Here is an 18,095-nt window from a genome sequence, read left to right as displayed (position 1 = left end):
TATCTCGGTGCTCGGGGGTCCCTTCAGTCCCCATCGCCAGTGGTCGGTAGAGGTTGCTTTGAGTGTGGGGATTTGGGTCACATCAAGAGGTACTGTCCCCGCCTTACGGGAGGTTCATCTCAGCAGAAGAGTCAGCCTTCGACTTCAGCACTAGTTACTTCACCACCCGTCCAACCAGCTCAGGGTGGAGGTCAGTCAACTAGGGGTCACCCTAGAGGGAGAGGCCGATCAGGCGGCAGTCAGGCCCGTTTCTATGAACTCCCTGCCAGAAAAGATGTCATTACTTCAGACACAGTGATCACATGTATTATCTCCGTATGTCAGCGAGATGCTTTTGTATTATTTGACCGTGGTTCCACCTATTCATATGTGTCGTCATATTTTGCTCATTATCTGGACATGCCCCGTGAGTCCTTAGTCTCATATATTCATGTATCTACTCCTGTGGGCGATATTGTTGTTGTGGATCGCGTATATCAGTCCTGTGAGGTGACTATTGGGGGTTTGGAGACCCGAGTGGACCTTTTACTACTCAGCGTATGGTTGAGAAGGGTTGTCTATCCTATTTGGCTTTTGTGAGGTATGTTAGTGCAGAGACCCCTACCATTGATTCTATTCCGGTGGTACATGATTTTCCAGATATGTTTCCTGCAGACTTGCCGGGCATGCCGCCTGACAGGGATATTGACTTTGGTATTGATTTGGTGTCGGGCACTCAGTCCATTTCTATCCCACCGTATCGTATGGCACCGGCAGAGTTGAAGGAGTTGAAAGGACAGCTTCAGGAACTCCTTGATAAGGGGTTTATTCGGCCTAGTGTGTCACTTTGGGGTGCACCGGTCCTATTTGTGAAGAAAAAGGATGGTTCCATGAGGATGTACATTGATTACATGCAGTTAAACAAGGTCACAGTCAAGAACAAGTATCCTTTGCCTCGTATTGATGATCTATTTGATCAGCTTTAGGGAGCGAGGGTGTTCTCCAAGATCGATTTGAGGTCTGGGTATCACCAACTGAAGATTCAGGATTCGGATATTCTTAAGACAGCTTTCAGGACCCGATATGGCCATTATGAGTTCTTAGTGATGTCTTTTGGGCTGACCAATGCCCCAACAATGTTCATGCATTTGATGAATAGTGTATTCCAGCCCTATTAGGACTCATTCGTTATTGTATTCATTAGTGACATCCTGCTGTACTCTCGTAGCCAGGAGGAGCATGCTCAACATCTGAGGATTGTATAACAGAGATTGAGGGAGGAGAAGCTTTATGCAAAGTTCTCCAAGTGTGAGTTTTGGCTCGGTTCAGTAGCATTCTTGGGGCATGTGGTGTCCAATGAGGGTATTCAGGTAGATCCGAAGAAGATAGAAGCAGTGCAGAGTTGGTCTAGACCATCCTCAGCCACAGAGATTAGGAGCTTCCTTGGTTTGGCAGGCTATTACCGTCACTTTGTGGAGGAATTTTCATCTATTGCATCGCCCTTGACCAAATTTACACAAAAGGATGCTCCATTCAGGTGGTCGTATGAGTGTGAGGAAAGCTTCCAGAAGCTCAAGACTGCTTTGACCCCAGCTCCAGTTCTAGTTCTGCCGTCAGCTTCAGGTTCTTACACTGTGTATTATGATGCTTCGAGGGTAGGTATTAGATGTGTTCTGATGCAGGAGAGTAAGGTGATTGCCTATGCCTCGCGCTAGTTGAAGACTCATGAGAAGAATTATCATGTCCATGACCTTGAGTTAGCAGCTATTGTGCATGCCTTAAAGATTTGGCGGCACTATTTGTACGAGGTTCATTGTGAGATCTATACTGATCACCGGAGTTTGCAGCACCTGTTCAAGCAGAATGATCTTAATTTGCGCTAGCGGAGATGGTTTGAGCTTCTCAAGGACTATGATATCATTATTTTGTACCATCCGGGAAAGGCCAATGTGGTGGCCAATGCTTTGAGTCATCGGGCAGAGAGTTGGGAAGTTTAGCATATCTTCCAGCAGCAGAGAGACCTTTGGCATTAGATGTTCAGGCCTTAGCTGGCCAGCTTGTCAGATTGAATATTTCGGAGCCGAGTCGGGTATTGGCTTGTGTGGTCTCCAGGTCTTCTCTTTATGAACGTATCAGGGAGCGTCGGTATGATGACCCCCACCTGCTCGTTCTTCAGGACAACGTTCAGCGAGGTGATGCTAGAGATGTGACTATTGGTAATGATGGCATGTTGAGGATGCAGGGCCGGTTATGTGTACCCAATGTGGATGGGCTTCAGGAGTTGATTCTTGAGAAGGCCTACCGCTCGCGGTATTCCATCCATCCGGGTGACGCGAAGATGTACCAATATTTGAGGCAACACTATTGGTGGAGGCGGATGAAGAAGGATATAGTTGGGTTTGTGGCTCGGTGTCTCAACTGTCAGCAGGTTAAGTAAGAATATCAGAGACCGGGTGGTTTGCTTCAGAGGTTAGATATCCCATAGTGGAAGTGGGAGCGGATCACCTTGGACTTCGTAGTTGGGCTCCCACGGACTTCGAGGAAGTTCGATGCTATTTGGGTTATTATGGATCGGATGACCAAGTCCGTGCACTTCATTCTAGTTGGTACCACTTACTCCTCAGAGCGGTTGGCTGAGATTTACATCTGAGAGATTGTTCGCCTACATGGTGTCCCAATTTCTATCATTTCAGATAGGGGCATTCAGTTTACATCGCAGTTTTGGAGGGCCGTGCAGCGAGAGTTGGGTACTCAGGTTGAGTTGAGCACAACCTTTCACCCTCAGACAGACGGACAATATGAGCGCACTATTCAGATAATGGAGGACATGCTACGCGCTTGCGTCATCAATTTTGGGGGTTCTTGTGACCAGTTTCTGCCGCTCGCGGAGTTTGCATATAACAATAGTTATCAGTCGAGCATTCATATGGCTCCGTATGAGGCTTTATATGGGAGGAGGTGTAGATCTCCAGTGGGATGGTTTGAGCCGGGTGAGTCTAGGCTCTTGGGTACAGACTTGGTCCAGGATGCATTAGACAAGGTGAAATTGATTCAGGAGTGGCTTCGCACGGCGCAGTCTAGGCAGAAGAGCTATGCGGACAGGAAGGTCCATGATGTGTCTTTCATGGTCGGAGAGAAGGTTTTGCTGAAGGTATCACCCATGAAGGGTGTTATGAGGTTTGGGAAGAGGGGCAAGTTGAGCCCCCAGTTCATTGGGCCTTTTGAGGTGCTTCAGAGGATAGGGGAGGTGGCTTATAAGCTTGCCTTGCCACCTAGCTTGTCGAGTGTGCATCCAGTGTTTCACGTTTCTATGCTCCGGAAGTATATTGGTGATCCGTCCCATGTTTTGGACTACATCACGGTTCAGTTGGATAGTGATATGACTTATGATGTGGAGCCGATGGCCATTTTGGAGCGGCAAGTTCGGAAGTAGAGGTGAAAGGATATAGCTTCAGTAAAGGTGCAGTGGAGAGGTCAGCCTTTGGAAGAGGCCACCTGGGAGACCGAGCGGGAGATGCATAGCAGATATCCACACCTATTTGAGGCTCCAGGTATGTTTTTAGACTCGTTCGAGGACGAACGTTTGTTTAAGAGGGGGAGGATGTAACGACCCGGCCGGTCGTTTCGAGAGTTATAGCTCTGTTTTCCCCATTTCTGCTTCTTTTTATGTTCTTTAGCTATATTGTGATATACCGGGTTAGTTGGTTCGGTTTCGGAGTGAATTGAGACACATAGTCTCTTAATTGAAAGCTTAAGTTAGAAAAGTTGACCGGAAGTTGACTTATGTGTAAATGACATCGGATTTAAATTTTTATGGTTCTGTTAGCCCCGTTAGGTGATTTCGGACTTAGGAGCGCGTCCGGAATGTGATTTGGAGGTCCGTGGTAGAATTAGGCTTGAATTGGCGAAAGTTAGAATTTTGACGATTTTGGCCGGCAGTAGAAATTTTGATATCGGGGTTGCATTGGATTTCCGGAAGTTGGAGTAGGTTCGTGGTGTCATTTCTGACTTGTGTGCAAAATTCTAGGTCATTCGGACGTGGTTTGGTAGGTTTCAGCATCGTTTGTGGAATTCGGAAATTTTTAAGTTCATTAGGCTTGAATCCGTGTGTAATTTGTATTTTTGGTGTTGTTGAAGGTGATTTGAAGGTTCGACTAAGTTCGTATGATGTTATGGGACGCATTGGTATGTTTGGTTGAGGTCCCGAGGGCCTCGAGTGAATTTTGGGTGGTTAACGGATCATTTTTGGCCTTGGTGAGATTGCTGATATCTGCTGTTGCATTCTTCTAGTTTCCTCTTTCGCATTCGCGAGTGGGCCCCCGCGTTCGCAAAGAGTGTTTTCTGAGTGGTGAGATTTTTTTCTTCACATTCGCGATGGGGAAGAGGCGAACGCGAAGGTGTGGTCTGCGTGTGCATCGCGAACGCGGGAGTAGGGTCGCGTTCGCGAAGATGAGTGAGGCAGTTGGGGACCCCAGGTCCTTGTTCTACACATTCGCGAGGTGGTGGTCGCGTTCGCGAAGGTCTGAGCTAGTAAAGCATCACGTTCGCGAGGCATGTGTCGCGTTCGCGAAGAGTAAAGTGGAGAGGCAGTCAAGTTGTTCTACGCGAACGCGAGAGGACGGTCGCGTTCGCGAAGAAGGAAATCTGGGCAGATAGTGTTAAATTCAAAATCGAGGGTTTGAGCTCATTTTCATATTTTGAGCAAGAGATCACGGATTTGGGCGATTCTTGAAGGGATTTTCGCGGAGTTGATTGGGGTAAGTTTTTCTCACTTGATTTTGGTTAAATTCCATGATTATATCTTGATTTTTATCATCTGAATTGTGATTTGGGGTGAAAAATTGGGGAAAAAGTGGAAGAGTTCTTGAGATGGAATTTTGAGGTTTTGAAGGGGATTTTGGTAAATTTGGTATGCCTAGAATGGTAAGTGAATGGGCTTTCGGGTTTTGTAATTTTTGTTGGATTCTGAGACATGGGCCCCGGGGCCGGGTTTGAGCCGATTTCGGATGTTGGCTATAATTTGGTATTTTTCTTGTGGAATTAATTCCTTTAGCCTATATTGATCGTATTGTATTACTTGTGGCTAGATTTGAGACGTTCGGAGGCCGAATTGAGAGGCAAGGGCATTCCGGAGTAGGACTTTGCTTGGTTTGAGGTAAGTAACATTTTCAAACTTGATTCTGAGGGTTCAAGACCCCAAATTATATGCTATGTGATTGGTATTGAGGTGACGCACATGCCAAGTGAAGGACGTGCGGGGGTGCACCATGAGAATTGTGACCTGGGTGATCCCATGGCACCGTTTAGTGACTCTATCCTGTTGATATCCATGCTTTCATCAGATGATAAAGTAGTTGAGCTGTAGATCGTGCTAGATATCATGTTTAGGCTTTGTGCCGGGATTGGTTGGACCCTTAGCGGTCGTTTATTGCTGTCATCTCACTAGTTTCATTTACTATTCCATACTCAGTCGTGATCATGCATTGTTTATACTATATCTCGGACTCTATTATTTATTGATTCATTATATCATTGTTCCGGGTTATTTTCATGACATTGTGAGCCCGTGGTGAGACTGGAGAGGTTGATGACTAAGTGAGGCCGAGTGCCTGGTTATAATTTGGTATTTTTCTTGTGGAATTGATTCCTTTAGCCTATATTGATCGTATTGTAGTACTTGTGGCTAGATTTGAGACGTTCGGAGGCCGAATTGAGAGGCAAGGGCAATCCGGAGTAGGACTTTGCTTGGTTTGAGGTAAGTAACATTTTCAAACTTGATTCTGAGGGTTCAAGACCCCAAATTATATGCTATGTGATTGGTATTGAGGTGACGCACATGCCAAGTGATGGACGTGCGGGGGTGCACCATGAGAATTGTGACCTGGGTGATCCCATGGCACCGTTTAGTGACTCTATCCTGTTGATATCCATGCTTTCATCAGATGATAAAGTAGTTGAGCTGTAGATCGTGCTAGATATCATGTTTAGGCTTTGTGCCGGGATTGGTTGGACCCTTAGCGGTCGTTTATTGCTGTCATCTCACTAGTTTCATTTACTATTCCATACTCAGTCGTGATCATGCATTTTTTATACTATATCTCGGACTCTATTATTTATTGATTCATCATATCATTGTTCCGGGTTATTTTCATGACATTGTGAGCCCGTGGTGAGACTGGAGAGGTTGATGACTAAGTGAGGCCGAGTGCCTGGTTATAATTTGGTATTTTTCTTGTGGAATTGATTCCTTTAGCCTATATTGATCGTATTGTATTACTTGTGGCTAGATTCTAGACGTTCGGAGGCCGAATTGAGAGGCAAGGGCATTCCGGAGTAGGACTTTGCTTGGTTTGAGGTAAGTAACATTTTCAAACTTGATTCTGAGGGTTCAAGACCCCAAATTATATGCTATGTGATTGGTATTGAGGTGACGCACATGCCAAGTGACGGACGTGCGGGGGTGCACCATGAGAATTGTGACCTGGGTGATCCCATGGCACCGTTTAGTGACTCTATCCTGTTGATATCCATGCTTTCATCAGATGATAAAGTAGTTGAGCTGTAGATCGTGCTAGATATCATGTTTAGGCTTTGTGCCGGGATTGGTTGGACCCTTAGCGGTCGTTTATTACTGTCATCTCACTAGTTTCATTTACTATTCCATACTCAGTCGTGATCATGCATTTTTTATACTATATCTCGGACTCTATTATTTATTGATTCATCATATCATTGTTCCGGGTTATTTTCATGACATTGTGAGCCCGTGGTGAGACTGGAGAGGTTGATGACTAAGTGAGGCCGAGTGCCTGGTTATAATTTGGTATTTTTCTTGTGGAATTGATTCCTTTAGCCTATATTGATCGTATTGTATTACTTATGGCTAGATTCTAGACGTTCGGAGGCCGAATTGAGAGGCAAGGGCATTCCGGAGTAGGACTTTTCTTGGTTTGAGATAAGTAACATTTTCAAACTTGATTCTGAGGGTTCAAGACCCAAAATTATATGCTATGTGATTGGTATTGAGGTGACGCACATACCAAGTGACGGGCGTGCGGGCGTGCACCATGAGAATTGTGACCTGGGTGATCCCATGGCACCGTTTAATGATTCTATCTTTTTGATATCCATGTTTTCATCAGGTGATAAAGTAGTTGAGCTGTAGATCATAATAGATATCTTGTTTAGGCTTTGTGCTGGGATTGGTTGGACCCTTAGCGGTCGTTTATTGCTTTCATCTCACTAGTTTTATTTACTATTCCTTACTCAGTCATGATCATGTATTTTTTATATTATATCTCGGACTCTGTTATTTATTGATTCATCATATCATTGTTCCGGGTTGTTTCATGACATTGTGAGCCCGTGGTGAGACTGGAGAGGTTGATGACTAAGTGAGGCCGAGTGCCTGGTTAGAATTTGGTATTTTTCTTGCGGAATTGATTCCTTTAGCCTATATTGATCGTATGTATTACTTGTGGCTAGATTCGAGACGTTCGGAGGCCGAATTGAGAGGCAAGGGCATTCCGGAGTAGGACATTGCTTGGTTTGAGGTAAGTAACATTTTCAAACTTGATTCTGAGGGTTCAAGACCCAAAATTATATTCTATGTGATTGGTATTGAGGTGACGCACATTCCAAGTGACGGGCATGCGGGTGTGCACCGTGAGAATTGTGACCTGGGTGATCCCATGGCACCGTTTAGTGACTCTATCCTGTTGATATCCATGTTTTCATCAGGTGATAAAGTAGTTGAGCTGTAGATCGTGCTAGATATCTTGTTTAGGCTTTGTGCCGGCATTGGTTGGACCCTTAGCGGTCGTTTATTGCTGTCATCTCACTAGTTTCATTTACTATTCCATACTCAGTCATGATCATGCATTTTTTATATTATATCTCGGAATCTGTTATTTATTGATTCATCATATCATTATTCCGGGTTGTTTTCATGACATTGTGAGCCCGTGGTGAGATTGGAGAGGTTGATGACTAAGTGAGGCCGAGTGCCTGGTTAGAATTTGGTATTTTTCTTGTGGAATTGATTCCTTTAGCCTATATTGATCGTATTGTATTACTTGTGGCTAGATTCGAGACGTTCGGAGGCCGAATTGAGAGGCAAGGACATTCCGGAGTAGGACTTTGCTTGGTTTGAGGTAAGTAACATTTTCAAACTTGATTATGAGGGTTCAAGACCCAAAATTATATGCTATGTGATTGGTATTGAGGTGACGCACATACCAAGTGACGGGCGTGCAGGCGTGCACCGTGAGAATTGTGACCTGGGTGATCCCATGGCACCGTTTAATGATTCTCTCCTGTTGATATCCATGTTTTCATCAAGTGATAAAGTAGTTGAGCTGTAGATCATGCTAGATATCTTGTTTAGGCTTTGTGCTGGGATTGGTTGGACCCTTAGCGGTCGTTTATTGCTGTCATCTCACTAGTTTTATTTACTATTCCTTACTCAGTCATGATCATGCATTTTTTATATTATATCTCGGACTCTGTTATTTATTGATTCATCATATCATTGTTCCGGGTTGTTTCATGACATTGTGAGCCCGTGGTGAGACTGGAGAGGTTGATGACTAAGTGAGGCCGAGTGCCTGGTTAGAATTTGGTATTTTTCTTGTGGAATTGATTCCTTTAGACTATATTGATCGTATTGTATTACTTGTGGCTAGATTCGAGATGTTCGGAGGCCGAATTGAGAGGCAAGGGCATTCCGGAGTAGGACTTTGCTTGGTTTGAGGTAAGTAACATTTTCAAACTTGATTCTAAGGGTTCAAGACCCAAAATTATATGCTATGTGATTGGTATTGAGGTGACGCACATGCCAAGTGACGGGCGTGCGGGCGTGCACCGTGAGAATTGTGACCTGGGTGATCCCATGGCACCGTTTAGTGACTCTATCCTGTTGATATCCATGTTTTCATCAAGTGATAAAGTAGTTGAGCTGTAGATTATGTTAGATATCTTGTTTAGGCTTTGTGCTAGGATTGGTTGGACCCTTAGCGGTCATTTATTGCTGTCATCTCACTAGTTTCATTTACTATTCCATACTCAGTCATGATCATGCATTTTTTATATTATATCTCGGACTCTGTTATTTATTGATTCATCATATCATTGTTCCGGGTTGTTTTCATGACATTGTGAGCCCGTGGTGAGACTGGAGAGGTTGATGACTAAGTGAGGCCGAGTGTCTGGTTAGAATTTGGTATTTTTCTTGTGGAATTGATTCCTTTAGCCTATATTGATCGTATTGTATTACTTGTGGCTAGATTCGAGACGTTCGAAGGCCGAATTGAGAGGCAAGTGCATTCCGGAGTAGGACTTTTCTTGGTTTGAGGTAAGTAACATTTTCAAACTTGATTCTGAGGGTTCAAGACCCAAAATTATATGCTATATGATTGGTATTGAGGGGACGCACATGCCAAGTGACGGGCGTGCGGGCGTGCACCGTGAGAATTGTGACCTGGGTGATCCCATGGCACCGTTTAGTGACTCTATCCTGTTGATATCCATGTTTTCATCAGGTGATAAAGTAGTTGAGCTGTAGATCATTCTAGATATCTTGTTTAGGCTTTGTGCCGGGATTGGTTGGACCCTTAGAGATCGTTTATTGCCGTCATCTCAATAGTTTCATTTACTATTCCATACTTAGTCATGATCATGCATTTTTTATATTATATCTCGGACTCTGTTATTTATTGATTCATCATATCTTTGTTCCGGATTATTTTCATGACATTGTGAGCCCGTGGTGAGACTGGAGAGGTTGATAACTAAGTGAGGCCGAGTGCCTGGTTATGAGTGACAGTTATGGGATCGGGCTGCACGCCGCAATGGTTATATTGATGATTATGATAGCGCTTGGGCTGTAGGAGCCCCTCCGAAGTCTGTAACACACCCCCAGTGAGCGCGTATGATATTATTGAGGGATGGATTTTCCCTGGACATGGATTTGTCCGAAGTACTTGATACCTGGAGGTGGATTTCTCCACAGGGTTGGATTGCCCTTTTTTCTCGATACTAGTGACTTATAGTTAGCGTTGTATATGTTCCGGGATGGATTTTCCTGGGCCGGATGGCCATATATAGTATCGAGTGGTTGAATACTCGAGAGTAGAGCACATGGTGCATTTCATACAGTCTGTGCATTGGCATGTAGAGATAGCTGAGTTGTATACCTTACACTGTTCATATTTGTATTTCCTTTACTGTTTGAGCTGTATATTTGACTTGAAAGCATGCCTACATTTCTGCACATTTATTTCTGTTATACCTGTTGAGGTTGAGTTCGTCGCTACCTTTCAGTCCAATGTTTGGACTTGTTACTTACTGAGTTAGTGTACTCACGTTACTCCCTGCACCTCGTGTGCAGATCCAGGCGATATCGATCGTAGCGGCGGTTGCTGATTGAGGATCCTAGAGTTTTGGAGACTATCAAGGTAGCTGCACTGCGTTCGCGGGCCTTGACTCTCCTTCTTTATCTTTGTCGTACTTTCCGTTTATATCTCTAGACACTGTAGCAGACTGCATTTCTGATCTAGACGCTCATATACTCAGTGACACCCTAGTTTTGGGCTGGATTGTATCACTTTGGGATTTTCTTATGTTTCAAACAGTTTTTCTTTAATGTTAAATGCTTCCGTTAACGTTTTTAATTTTATTGTTGTTGGTGTTGGGGTTGTTGAGTTGAGGTTGGCCTAGTTCCACGATAGGCGGCATCACGACGGTTGATTTTGGGTCATGACAGTATTTTTCCCGTACCTTCCTTGCATTCTTAATTCAATTAATTGAGAGTGCCATTTATCGCTATATCGACGCTCCACGCGTCATGCCTCGCCAGCATACTAATGTTCTACGTGTCATGCTTTTTTTTCACCAATACACCAGTAAAACCTACATACTTTAAGGGGTCGTTTGGTATGATGCATTAGATAAAATAATGCATGCATTAATTTTTGTATTGATAATACCTTGTTTGGTAAACTTTTTGAACCTATGCATTAGTTATGCAAGTATTAGTTATACACCCTATTTAGTATTATCCTATGCATAACTAATGCATTAGAGATCATGGTATTAGCAACGCAATGGGTTTTAATGCATGCATTAACTTAGTTAAAGATAAAATTGTCCTTCAAAAATTGTGCTTGATTAAAATATACTATTGTATTAATACAAGTTTGAAATAATCCAAGAAAGTAAAAAATAAAGTTATATCCCTAGTAAATAAATAAATACTTAGCATAGTTTCTTTTTTATAAATAGATATTCAGTTTTATACTACAATATAGGTTAAAAAATCAAATAATTTTTTAAAACCTTTTTCATATAAAAACATTCCTCAATTATATGTATCTTTTAAAAAGATAAAGTGATGGACTAGTTATGAGGGTATTTTTGTAAACAAAATTTTTTTTTAGAAATTGTACAATGCTTTAATATATCAAACCAAACAATGGATAAGAAATATGTCAGCATAACTAATGACAGCATAACTAATGCAAGCATAACTAACACTAGCATTACTAATACACCCTATTCAACATTATTCTTATACACTCTAACACTAGCATTACTAATACACCCTATTCAACATTATTCTTATACACTCTACTAAACGACTCCTAAAAATTATGGGTTTAAATCAAATTTTATTGAAATTTTAGTGGATTAGATTTTCAAATATATATATTTATGTTTTGTCACAAAATATTGCTCCATCTATTTCAATTTAGATGATACATTTTGCTTATCGAGAGTCAATTTGATTAAATTTTGAAGCTAAATTATATTAATTTAACTCAATATTTTAAAATTAAAATTTAGATATTCAAATCTATACGAGAAATACTATAAGTTGCAATTTTTCTCATATAAATATGATAAAAAATACATTTTAAACTAGTTGATCAAACTTCACACATTTAACTTTCGAAACGGAGGAAGTAACTAGGTTAGGATGATCGGTTAGTTGCATGCTCCACTGTTATTACATATAGTTATTTTTTAGATAATTTTATACTATATAAATTCTTTTATGTTGTCAGTAAATAAAAGTTAAACTTGAGTACTCGACTGAAGAAAATACTTCGGTATTATTTTCACAAAGGCTCAAAGCTAGTAAATTTCTCTCGAGTTCATGACCTGGAAAAACAACAAACGACTTGGAAAACTGGGCAAAATTTTACAAGACAAATTGAGATAATTGAACAATTTGTTTGACTTATTACTCTCTTCTTTCCTTTTCTTTTCTTTACTTTTTTTGTTGTTGTTTTCTTTGCGAACATTCGACGACTTACTCTTCAGGTCAATGATCTTGTCTTGTCCAAAAATTTTAGAAAAAAAAAAACACGTAAATTATTTCGAAACTGCTGTGATATTTTTCTTTTTACATTTGTCTCTAATCTACTTGTATACTTACTATTATAAAAGGAAGAAACTACGACGTGAAAAGTTGATCGGCTTTTAACAATTGAAAATGAAAATACATCTCATGTTGGATCAAATTATAATTACAATAATTTTTAAAATTTCGAGTATTACATAATTACTTAAATATTGGATGCACGAAGATTTAGGATTTTGAGGTAAACTATATGATTTTGCCTCTTTAACGAAATTTGACCTTTTTAAATTAGAGATTTTTTCCTATACATACTATAATATAAATTTATCTACTTGTTTTAACTTAAGTTTGATATTTACCGGAACCAACTGGGTTTGCTATGCGCTTTAATAAAAAGGAATTTTTAGAAATCACTATTATTTAGTGGCTATTAACTTCCTATAGCTATCATATACATAATTACTTCTTATAGTTATTATTTAGTTGTTACGCGACTGTATTCGCGATACTGTATTCAAGAATATAGTAGCAAAATTCGCCTAAAAATAGGGGAGTCCAGCTGTGCGACTGTATTCGATGTATTCACGCTACTTATATTTTCTTTTCCTGAAATAGAAAAAGTATTTTTTTTTCAACAAAGTGAGTACTTTTCTTTTCATAATGTAGAAAAAATATTTTCTTTCATTTCAACAAAAAAAATACTTTTTTTTTCATGATATAGAAAAAGTATTTTCTTTCATTTCAACAAACTAAGTATTTTCTTTTCTGATATAAAAAAAAAAATTTTTATTTTAACAAAACAAGTACTTTCTTTTGATGATGCAGAAAAATATTTTCTCAGTTCAACTAACTGAGTATTTTCTTTCATGATATAGAAAAATTATTTTCTTTTTCATTCCACAAAATGAGTAATTTCTTTTTATATTGTAGAAAAGATACTTTCTTTTTCAACAAAATAAAGTGTTTTCTTTATAGTTATCGAGCTCAAATTTTAACATTATTATTGTGTGAAAAAGTAAAGTAACACATTAGTTCCTTTGGGTTTGTGTGAATTTTAAAAAGAATAATTAAATTTTTGAAGAAAATAGAGTCCGAGGAGGGGAGAAGGAGTACATGAAAAATGAGAATTTTGAAGAAGGTGAGTTGAGGAGAGTAGCACAAAAATTATATTCCTAAAAATATTTTATACTCTCTGATCAAACACTAAAAAATATTTTTTCAAAAAAAAATTCTACTCACCAACCAAATAAAGGAAAATAAGTGACAAACCACTCATTTTTTCATAAAAAATATTTTCCTTCGTACCAAACACACCTAAATGTTTGGCAAATTAAAAGTCGCCGCTAGACAGTAAATTCAAATCTTCAAACTTATATAATCTCGGGGTCACAAATTAAATAAGCTATCACCCTTCAATTTAATGGCTAATTCTGTCGCTCTTTTCTCCATTTTTCTCTCATGTTTCCTCCTCCAGCAACTAGTTTGCACAAATAGCCAAAATGTTATTAAGGGAGGGTACTGGTTTAAGGACAGTGGATTAGCATTAAACAACATAGATTCAACACTTTTCACTCATCTATTTTGTGCATTTGCTGATCTTAATCCTGAATCAAATCAGTTAATCATTTCTCCGGAAAATCAAGATTCATTTAGGCAATTTACAAGTACAGTTCAAAGGAAAACTCCTTCAGTCAAGACTTTGTTGTCTATAGCTGGAGGAATAGCTAATTCAACTGCCTATGGAATTATGGCTAGACAACTAAATTCAAGAAAAAGTTTTATTGATTCGTCAATAAGATTGGCTAGACAAATGGGATTTCATGGCCTTGATCTTGATTGGGAATATCCATTATCAGCTACAGACATGACAAACTTAGGTACTATTGGCAAACATATATATATATATATGGTCCTAACTAGTGATGTATGCAGGAATTTTTTTAAGTGATGTCAACATTTAAAAAAATAAACAAATAAATAAATCACTATAACGACAAGTATGGTCATTTTTATATTTATACTCAATATTTTTATTTCTTATTATCTATACATACATTTTTGCGAAAAGTTTGGACGAAACACCACTAGAGATAAAGTGCCTACGCCCTGTCCTTACATGATTGTTTTTTTTGGACAAGTAGCTAGTTGTGATATTTGAACCCTCATCTGTTAGTTTTGATACCGTAATGAATTATATGACATTCTCATTTAATATTATAAATTATTGTATGCATAATATATTTTTATTTGCTTAATTATCATGTCTTTAACATGTCTCTCACTGCAATATTCTTGATTTGTTTCATGGCCTAAGTATTTTGATATTATATTTGGTAATGATTGAGACCAGAGGCGAACCCATGATAAATTTGATAAGATCAATTTTAGGTTCTTGCTACTAGACACATTAAATGTAACTTTTTGCAAATTATGGGTCTAAAATATGTAATAGTTTCAAAAATAATAGCAATTTTTCTCACACTCCCGATTATATATAATTCGAAAGGGGAAAAGATCCATTGGATAGAATCATTCGATTATATTGATAATTTCAAAAAACTGATAGTAGTATATGATGGCGATTGGTCATGCAAGCCCCCGTCGTCTCTTAAAAATTATAGGATATATATATATATATAGAGAGAGAGAGAGATATATGTTTGCTATGATGCCTACCATATAATATGAATTTTGTGATCACTCAGTCTGACAAATTAAACTGTTGAAGAGTACACTTTTATTTACTTAATTATGTCTCAATCAAACAGGTATTCTCTTAAACGAGTGGCGCACCGCTATCAACACGGAGGCGAGAAATTCCGACAGGGCGGCACTGCTTCTCACGACGGCGGTTTTCTACTTACCCGAGTCAATGGATTGAACTACCCCGTTGAATCAATGGCAAGAAACTTAGACTGGATTAACCTTATGGCCTATGATTTCGATGGACCAAATTGGTCACCAACAAACCAATTCACATGCACAATTATTTGATCATGTGAACCATGTTAGTGGAAGCGATGGAATTAATGCATGGATTCAAGCTGGCGTTTCAACAAAAAAATTGGTACTTGGAATTCCATTTTATGGCTATGCGTGGCGATTGGTTGACGCGAATATTCACGATCTTAGAGCACCTGCTGCCGGAAAATCAAATGTGGGTTCGATCGATGATGGGTCGATGACTTATAATAGAATTAGAGATTATATAGTGCAGAGTCGCGCCACGACCGTGTATAATGCTACCATTGTTGGAAATTATTGTTACTCCGGAAATAATTTGATTAGCTATGATGATACACAAAGTGTTAGAAATAAGGTTACTTATGTTAAAGGTAGAGGATTGCTTGGTTACTTTGCATGGCACGTTGCAGGGGATCAAAATTGGGTACTTTCTCGTACAGGTTAGTATTTTTTTTTTTTTTTTTTCGAGGAAAGCTTTGGCGTAATTGGTAAAGTTGCTGACATGTGACTAGAAGGTCACGGGTTCGAGCCGTGGAAATAACCTCTTGCAGAAATGCAGGGTAAGCTGCGTACAATAGACCCTTATGGTCCGGTCCTTCCCCGAACCCCGCGCAAAGCGGGAGCTTAGTGCACCGGGCTGCCCTTTTATTTTTGGATTATATATTTTTGTATGGATAGCACGTAATTTTGTCGAATTTCTGTAATTTTATTAAAAAAAATGGTAAATAGGAGATTTTATTTATTACTAAGTAGTACCATAAAATAAATTAAATGTTCCATTGAGATTATCACTCCTAAAACTAAAATAGTTATTTGCAACATAACACACATTTAAGTGCTTTTGAGTAACAGGAAAAAAAAAAATCAAACTTCTTTTTCTTATTTTCTTTAGCATTTTTGTAGTTAATTGTCAACATACATCATTTTTATTGGTGCATATTTTCTCATTAAATTCCTAGGAATGCATGACTATTCTATTTGGTCGATAGTCTTGTTAAATTTTATTCATGATCAATGTTTTTAAATACATAATTAATATATTGGTACTTATCGAGTATAGAATAGGTTACTCTTTTTTTCTTTATGAATAAAATACCTCTATTCGACAATAATCGATTGGACTAAAGAGATCCATACAATAGTCATATTATAGCATTTTTCTATGCTAATCTAATTAGCTCTCAGAGATGTTCACTTAGGTTTATATCGATTTTTTCTGAATCAAAAATTTATGATATTCAAAAAGTACATGAAAAATAAGAAAAGTTACTAATAAAAACCTTAATAAAAATTTTGTTTGGAAGAAACTGCAGGAGTAAATAACAATATTATTGTTTTGGAATTATTAGATAAGGGACTTTCTCAATTAATTTCAATTGCTATGTGTTCTTTGTTTTTATATTTACCCCACTTTTTTTTGCAGCTTCAAACATGGGGAATGTCATTTCAAGAGATGAAGTGATGGATTACGCAATTGTGTTTGTCAAGTATAGTACTTTATAATAAGGTGACAGATCTATAACATAAATAAAATAAATAATAAATTATGTTCTCCAATTTTATTTTTCTACTAATAATATATTTCTTCGTCCCAAAATAGTCTATGCTTTTTGTTTTTCGATATTATTTCCCCGTTTTCATATGAGAAAAATAATGTTATATTTTTATTGTTTTCCGCCAATGTATGTAATTTAAATACACTTTTTTATAAAATAATTCTAAATTAAATCGTGGGAGGTCCTTCGAGGGCGGCTAGATAGTGAAAGGTTATTCCTTTGCAATGTTGGAAGCTAGCAAAGTCACGAAGCTAGCTGACTGCGCTCGAGCAGTAGTCCCCAAATATGGGGAATGTGTTCTTATAAAATCTTGCTCCAGTCTCACCTAGCTGGCGAGAGATCCCAAGTCACGACAGAGAACAAGACAGCAAGCGAGTAACTTTTGTTCGCTTCTTCTTCACCTAGCACAGAAATTTAAGAATAACTGTAGGTCGGTAGTGTCACGACCCAAACTCCCTTCGTATAACGTTGTGACGACACCTAGTCTCTACGACTAAGTGAGCCTAACAAATTGCAGAAATATAACAAAAACAAAAGTAAAACTTGGCCACTAACAACAGTGGATAACTGAATAACCAGTACAATGCCGATTGGCATGTACAATAACCAATACTATAATACACAGTCTTCCCAAAACCCGAAACATCGTAAGTCACAAGCTACAGAAGGAAACTAGTATCTCTATACACTAGAGTCTAACAAAAGAAGTATGTAAGGTAAATGTCATAGGAGAGAATAGAGGGGAACTCCGAGGTCTGCAGACGCGGTAGAGGTACCTTGAAATCTCCGTACAGCAACAAGCACTCTCAGCTAATAGCGGGGCTGATAAGTAGTACCTGGATCTGCACACAAAAATATGTGCAGAAGAGTAGCATGATTACACCACAACAGTACCCAGTAAGTGCCAAGTCTAATCTCGATCGAGTAGTGACGAGATTAGGTCAGGCCCACTGGTATATAATAAATAAAGCAGGAGAATGTACAATATAATAAGAGACTAGAATTTAAATAAAGAGAACATATCAAAGTAACAACGCAGAACACACATGGGTAAACAGCAGGGGATCTCCCGAGATACCGTCTCGTAGTCCCAAAATAAATATACAGAGAGAACTCCCGAGGAACCACCTCGTAGTCTCAAAAGTAAATGTGCAGGGAGAACTCTCGAGGAACTGCCTCGTAGTATCAAAAGTAAATATACAAGGAGAACTCTCGAGGAACCGCCTCGTAGTCTC

General features: G+C 39.1%; 1 pseudogene; it reads left to right on the top strand.

Moving 5' to 3' along the window:
* Window positions 1–13,748: 13,748 nt before the first annotated feature.
* Window positions 13,749–16,901, top strand: LOC104087151 (class V chitinase-like; annotated as a pseudogene).
* Window positions 16,902–18,095: the final 1,194 nt, after the last annotated feature.

Source organism: Nicotiana tomentosiformis, chromosome 11 (assembly GCF_000390325.3).
Source record: "Nicotiana tomentosiformis chromosome 11, ASM39032v3, whole genome shotgun sequence".
NCBI lineage: Eukaryota > Viridiplantae > Streptophyta > Magnoliopsida > Solanales > Solanaceae > Nicotiana > Nicotiana tomentosiformis.
This window is presented reverse-complemented; position numbering and strand designations above follow the sequence as displayed.